Below are 7784 nucleotides of genomic sequence, written 5' to 3'. Positions count from 1 at the left end.
TTTAGGCAGAACTTTATTAACATCTGAATATCTCTGGAGAGCTATGGTAACAGTAGAAGTATTAAACTCAGTATTGTTTGTTTTTCTATAAATAAATGAGGAAAATAGCAAACCTTCTCCTTGTGAGTTAGCTGAATATGTGCAGAGATTAACTAATCTGTACCAGAGCCAGTATGAATGGACCCTTATCCACCTGATTCCCCTTCTTCTGCTCCATCATGTGGGATGTCAGCACTGCAGGGGGTCATAGAAGGAGCAGGAAAAGATTGCCCCCAAAATAATCCTTATGTGCACAGAGTACCTCCTCCTAGGGTAGCATAGCTTAGGGAGCAATGCCTACAGCAGTGGTGGCGCAGAACTTTAGGAAGTCAAATTTGTGCTGCCTCATGGATGAGTTTGCCCCCAAAATAATCCTTATGTGCACAGAGTACCTCCTCCTAGGGTAGCATAGCTTAGGGAGCAATGCCTGCAGCAGTGGTGGCGCAGAAAGTCAAATTTGTGCTGCCTCATAGATGAGTTTTGCCATAGTGAGAGTGAGCTAAGCCAGCTGAGGAGCATTTTTACTTGTGCCTTGGGCTGCAAACACAACCACTGCCTTACCTTTCCTTGGTTTATGGCCAGTCCTACCAGGAGAAGCCAACTAAATTGAAAGGAACCAACCAAACTTCACCACATCAGTCTACCTTAAAGCTGCCTTAGTGTTTGTGCTGCACAGCATCCAACGTGCTTTGTGCTTGCTCTGTGATGATACGGTGATCGTCAAGGCAATGTGAGTGTTGCAGTGTGTTCCACACCAGCTGCTTCCTTTCTGGTTTAATTATAACTGCATTTGCTAATCCCAGTCTTGATTAATGACCTTAATATGCAAATGTTATGATGAAACTGAAACTCTTTCTAATTGCTTGCAGACAGATTACCACTTCGAGTACACAGAGTGCGACAGCAGTGGCTCCAGATGGAGGGTGGCTGTCCCAAATCCGTCGGTGGAGTGCTCTGGACTACCTGACCCGGTGAAAGGGAAGGAATGCAGTATGTCAGCACTTTTCATTTTACAGACTGTGACTAGCTGTTTGTGCTATTTATTTATCCTTGCATGGCTTCTTAGCTCTGGCACTGATATGCAGAGTAACCCTGAGTTAGTCCTTCCCCTCCAATCCTTCTTCTTGTCTCTTGGAGCTGTGGAGCAGGGTTGGTCTTTGCAGCATAGTTGTATAACTCAGTATCTGTTTACAGGTACCCTTGTATGCTAATTCACAGACAAGACACATCTATTACAGCACCCCTTGAAGAGATGTGGTTGCTTGTCTTCAGCCACCATACTCTGTTTTTGAGTTTTGCAGTTCTCCAGGTCATTTGTAGCTGTACTGGCCAAAATGGTGGCCAGGAGTGGCTACTCTGTATTTGTGTAGTGTCCTAATTCTTGTTACCTGCATTATTTAGCTAATTAATAAGCTGAATGCATACGTCATAGTAAACGTCTTATTGCCTGAGTTATTTTCATGATGAAGCATTTGCATTTTATTTATTTATATATTTATTTTTAACAACTTGGAGTGTTCTCATATCACTTGATTCTGCATTTCTTTTAATGTTAAAACACGTCTTTACATCTGGGGACACAAGCGAAGTGCTGCTTTGGTGCTGCTCTGCAAACACATTTGAACTGTTCCCTCATTGCTCTGTAGCTTCCCAGGCTGAATGCTCTTTCCCATCACACTTCCTTGCTCTAGCAATTCTCTTCATAAAAGATCCTAGCAGTGCTTTACTTTCTCAGTAATTTGTACCAGGGGGTATAAATTATTGTATCTGACAAGCAAGATGAGCAACGGCAATGTCCTTTCAGTTCTAGTGTAGGAGAGGTCAAATTTTATTCACTTCTGACTCTTCTGTAAAGGTTTATTGTTCATTTCTTTATGGCATATGTTCCACTGTAAGGCACATAAATATTTTCTGTAGCAGACTTGAAGATTTTTGACTGCTTGCAAGCATCATTTGAGAAGCTGCCTGTGTCATTCCTGGTATTTAGGTTTAGGTTTTGTGGTTTTAAATGTGGAATCTCTGTATATCCGTAAGATATGCCCAGGGAAGTTGTGGATGTCCCCTTCCTGGAAGTGTTCAAGGCCACATTGGACTGGGCTTTGGGCAACCTGGTCTGATGGGTCGTGTCCCTGCCCATGGCAGGGGTTGGACTGGATGAGCTTTAAGGTCCCTTCTGATCCAAACCATTCTGTGATTCTAATTCTATTCTATGATACGTGTTTTTCAATTACAGAAATACAGACCTGGGAAGCACCTCAGGTGATCCCTAATTCATTCTCCAGCCCAAGTATCTATATTAGCAATGACTGTCATTCACAGCTGATGTTTGGCTTAATTGTTTTCAGGGACCTCCAGTGATGAAGAGCCCACAGGCTCTCCAGATGTTTGCTCATCTGTTTTGTTCTTTTAATTTTCCCTCCTGTTACAGCTTTTTCTGCTGTTGAATCTCCCTTGTTGTACTTCAAGCCTGTTACTTTCGGCTGCCTACACTATAAAGGAGCAGATAGTGTTATCCCTTCTGCTGCATGACCACTTTTGGTTTTCTTTGGAGTACATAGGTATAACTCATTTTTTCTGATAGACACTATTTCTTCTTCAATCTTGTGATAAATGGCTTAAGGTTCAGCACCATTACACTCTCCTTAACTTTCTGCTATAGATTTTGACAAATGATGTACTCCCTTTTCATCTCTTCTTATTTGTGTGTCTTTCTGGTCTTAAATCAGTTCCAAAGACGATTTAACTGTTTTATAAAAATAGGTGATTCTCTGGCTCCTCCATATCTGCCCCCCTGCTAAACAAGGGGAAAACTTTGCCCAGTAGATTGACTGTACTATTATACACCAACGTACAGGATTCTGTTAAATGCACTGGAAAAATCATCTCAGTATGATGATTCTCCTCCTTGTAGTGTTGCTGTTAAGTCGCATGGCAATTCAGCTGGTTTGAGAAGCAATTGGATATTTGGCTTTTTTTTACTGAACCTTCAAATCTGATTTCTCAGGGCTCTTTGGAGTGCAGCGGTGTTAATGTAGTTCTGTCTCTTTTTGTGTGTCTGTAGTAGGTTATCTGGCTTGAGGAGATGTCTGGCTATATTCTTATTGCAAAAATAATTTTAGGTTTCTCTTCTCTCAGTCTTTCAGCTTTTGCTTTAAGAACAACCAATCTTTCAGGCTGAAAACATGAATCTGTCAACAGCAGTCAATCACTGCAGGAATGTGTAGAGAACACCCCTCTCATTCAGCTTGGCTAACGTGGTGATTTTTACTGCAAAATATTTGAACCAGCATAGAGTTTGGCTGACAGTCCGTTCTTCAATGAGTGGGATAACATGGGAGAGGCAGCTTTTGAAATTTATGTGCCCTGCAGCTCTTTAGGGTTTGCACATGGAGGTCTGTTGTTGATGATGAGTTATACTGAAAATGCTCACAGATAGACACCTCCTCATTGACTTATCATATTCTCCAAGCTGGTGGCTTCTGTCTCATGTGGAGATGAGACACAGCAGCTGGACCAAGGATGTCTTATACTGAAAGCACAGATTTCTGTAGCCTGAGGAAAAAGAAGCGTTCTGTATTTGGGACAGCTACAATTTATATTCTGAGTGGGTTGTGTACAGAGTGAGATTTGTGGCACAGATTTGGCCAGGTGTTGCAAACACATCTCATAATGTAATTAATGGCTCCTTGAAATGCTTTCCTTTTCTCATAGGCCTAGTTTTATTTTATCCCAAGGCCTATCAAGAAATACCATAACTGTGCCATGTCATTTGAGATGAGTCTTTCTGGACATTGTACACATTTATTCAGATTCTCCTGCATCTTGTAGATCCTACCCTATGCCAGAGCATACTGATGCTGGGACTTTGACATTTGGTAGAGTCTTGGACTTCCTTAAGTATCTCTTTCAGTGCATCAGCCTATGGAACTAGGGACCACAGTACAATTACCCCAGGTAGGATGGTTTCCAGCTTTGGAAATCTGTTATATTCAGAAGTTTTCATTGATATCTACTAGTCCTGAGATACAGATGAGCCAATTATGTCTCTTTTCTTTAAAAAATATTGCATTTGTATAGCAGCATGAGCTCTTAGGGGATTTTTTTTTTGTCTCATTGAGGTTGGTAGAGCCCTCAGCGGTCCTTGGTGGGAGTTACGACACGGTGGTGGTGGAGGAATCTCGGTGAGAAAGTGGGGTTTTTTGGGAATGCATCTGTCACCGCTGCTGACTTCATGATGTGCTGTTTGCAGTTGTTTTCATCTATTCAGAAATGTCTGCTGCTTGAGAATATCTGCTATTGATCTCTAGTGCTCCCTGAAAACAGAAGTGACTTGCAGGCTGTCATTAATTTTGGATCTTGAGAATACTGCGCCAACCTTTCCTGCTTCCAAATGCTCAGCAGTCATTCCTTTAAATTGTGCCTGAACTAGGAATTCGAAAGATGGTATAACAATATGTTAAATGTCTCCAATCATCTCTGTAAATATGTCTAGACTGTGGTCTCCAGTGGAGTGAAAAGACACTTGAGATTGCTAAAAATATATTAGCTCAGGTACTTCACATATCTGGAGCAATCTAACTGTGGCACCAGAGCTCAGTCAGTATCTCGAGATGTGCTCGTTTTCAGGATGTTGTGTTTTATTTCTTTTCATTCGAATGAACCCATTTAAATTTAGGCTGGGTGTCTCTGTGCTCTGCTGCATTCTGAAGTACATGCTGACCTGCAAAGCACGGCTGGCTGTGACCCACTGAGAGTAACTGCCAGCATTCCCTGAAATGGCTGTAGTTTCCAAAACACGTCAGGATTCGGCCCTTTTTTTGAGTCTTCAAAAACTTAATTGGCAAAGTTTACCTGCAGAGAAGGCAGACTCCTCTGAGAAATAGTCATGCGGTTCAGGGTAGAAAGGACTGTCATATTTTGACTGCTTTATGACTGGTTATTGGAAGAAGGGGTTTTTTGCCTTTGTTTTGCTGAGAGCACAGAGCAGAGTGATGACACACCTTCCCCTCCTGCTGCCCTCCCCTCCACATCTCTACCACCCAGGTAGGAGGTGGGAAGAAAGAAGAAACCTCACACAAGAGATATTTGTGATACTACAGGAGGTCCTGCTTTGCAGTGGCCCCGGGAGAAGAAAGTGCAGAAGCAGCTCTGCAGCACAGTAACTCGCTTGCAATGCTCTGGGACAACATGTCCCTTTCTATATTTCACTCCCCTCTTTTTTTCTCATTTCTTTGCTCCATGAGCCTGCAGCCATCACCATTTTCACACCTCACATCAGGGTGTCAGCCTATATTTTGCCATTCAGTGTGGTGTGGTACCTCAGTACTTGCCCCATGGGGCTAGGCTGCCCCTGGACAGGCCACAGCATGGCCACACCAGACTGCTTGGCCGCTTGTGTTTGTTCAGGGAAGGGTCATAATTTTGATGCCGACACATTACACATCCTGCAAAGAGATGCATTAAAAGTGCAGTGAAAATCTTGGCTAGGAAAAAGGCAGTGGTTACTACACTTAAAGCTACTCTGTGTGGCTCTCCTCTGCTTTGCATTGAAGATGTCCCCTCCTGGTACTCTTTTGAAGGTAGGGCACATGCATGGAGGCAAGGAGCATTAGGCTGGGGACCGGTGTGAAATCCAGGCCTCTGAATCACTCCATTACTTCTTGATGGGGAAATGTCCTTAACTAATTTGGTGTTGTTCATTTTTAATTACCACAGATCTCACTCTGATCTCCTCATGTGTCTGATAGCAGGAAGGGAATTTAGCTGATAAGGATCACTGCCATCAGGGCAGTTGCTCGGCATTTCAAACAGAAAATATTTATGGCACTCAATGGGAGCAGTTTACTTTCAGGGCTAAACCCTCCCCTGCCCTCTCACATGGCCGGTATCTCTGACAACCCTTTGCTTTGGTGTGGGGGCTGCGTGCGGTTCCTAATGGGGACCTTTAGGCGCCTGGCAGTGGGAGCAGGACTTGGCATCGTGCTCCCTCTGATCCTATGCTGCAGTTTGTTTCAGTGGCCACAGTCAGGCTTTTCTTCCAACCTGACCGTATGCTGCATGTTTTACACTCAAAAGTCTGAATTTGGAGTCTTCCATGTCTCCTTTCCTTCTTCTCTCCTTCATCTCCCTTCACTCAGGTACAAGCCAAATATCTGGGTCAGAGTGTGCCCTTACTGTGTCCAGGTGCACTGATACACTCCTCTGAGCAGAGTTTGTGACCAAAAAAAAGGCTTAAAGGGTGAACTCACATTTTGACCTCAAATTATTTTTTTTTAATATTAACTCTCTTATTCCACAGAATATGAATTATATTTTGCCATTCTGTACAATAGGTTACACTTTATCTCATAAATATCTGTTAGTTTTAGTGGTGCTATGAACATAACAAAGAAAGTGTAGTGAGAATAATAGAGCAGCTTCAAAAGGAGTTGAATTTGCCATGTTCAAGGGGAAAAAGTGCTGGTAGGGTCAACATTCAAATGTCAGTTACAATTGCAATCAGCAAGATTTCTGGAGAAAGAAGACACAAAAAATATTGATAATATGGAAGAACTTGCTCAAGTACAGTGCTGCGGAGTTATTAATGGGTCTGCTTAGCAAAGCCTACCTTTACCTGGTGCCACTGAGGCGGGAGCAACTTCTTTGAAATCAGAAATGTGCTTCAGTTTTGAGGCAAGGTGTGTGAACGTATGCCAAAAGGCAAGCATGTGAGAAGCTCCACTGACTTCAGAAAATAGACTGTCCTTAATTACAATGGACTTTACTGGGGCAATGGTCTTTACTGGGGACTTTACTGAGAGCAAAATTTGTCCTGATTTATTGCTAACAAGCTGTGTTTGTTGAGTTCATTCAAACTCGTGTAATTTGCTCCTAGGATACCACAGGAGGAGATATGGATCTTCCTGCTAATTGCAGTGCAGTTTAGACACAATTAGGGCAAGTGACCTTTTTAAGGTTTGTAGGTTTTACAACACTTTAAGGCAATTTAAGTGATCTGCAGGAGTTTTAGCATCCTGCTTTTCTAACAGAGGACTTAACTGGAAGGTTTTAAGATTGGTGTTCTCTCGGTATCTGGTAAGGGCGGGTGGAGCAAGCAGGTGAGATGTGGGTCTGCTCCTAATGGCCTCCAAGTCAGTGACATATGCGAATTTTATAAGATACAGTGTATGCACATACATATCTGTGTAGGTGGATAATATAAAATGAATGTTATACATCTGGCAAAACCTGTGTGCACATATTGCAGCCTTCTGACATTAAGTTTACATCTGTTCAGTGTCAACTAGTTTTATATTCAGGCAAATTCTGTGTAGTCTTTGTGCTAAAGAATTGGCTGTTCCTGAGTTTTACTTGGAATTTTGTAATTTGCCTGATGAAGACTTGAAAATAACAATGATAAGTAGTAAGTATTTTAGTAGTTTATTTAATGTTTGCATTATTGCATATGTGGATGTGAATGTACATACAAATGCTCCCATGAGAGTGGTGCTATTTATTACACAGTCACATTTATTTATGGTATCTCAAAATAGCTTGTTAAGTAATCGAAAAATGTTATCACCACAGTGTCATTGTCTTCGTATATGAATGCATGTACGAACTACTTTTCATAGGGCTTAAACAAGTCCAGAGTTATGGCCTCTTGAAGCAAACATGTGAATCCTAACACATCATCAGAGAGGTTTTTCTTGTTTTTTATTTGACATTCACTGAGGATTATTTTCTGGACTCATTAATGGGCTTTG

The 7784-nt window shown here is 42.1% G+C and overlaps 1 protein-coding gene across 1 annotated transcript in view; it reads left to right on the top strand.

Moving 5' to 3' along the window:
- Positions 1-896: 896 nt before the first annotated feature.
- The window catches only part of LOC104545273 (UPF0577 protein KIAA1324-like), a gene marked incomplete at its 3' end in the record, with an annotated part of 40423 nt that continues 33535 nt past the window's right edge, over positions 897-7784 (top strand). The window contains exon 1 of the mRNA XM_010190369.1: positions 897-1029. The remainder of the gene's footprint in view (positions 1030-7784) is intronic.

This window comes from Mesitornis unicolor, unplaced genomic scaffold, assembly GCF_000695765.1.
Source record: "Mesitornis unicolor isolate BGI_N332 unplaced genomic scaffold, ASM69576v1 scaffold3148, whole genome shotgun sequence".
NCBI classification, from domain to species: domain Eukaryota; kingdom Metazoa; phylum Chordata; class Aves; order Mesitornithiformes; family Mesitornithidae; genus Mesitornis; species Mesitornis unicolor.
This window is presented reverse-complemented; position numbering and strand designations above follow the sequence as displayed.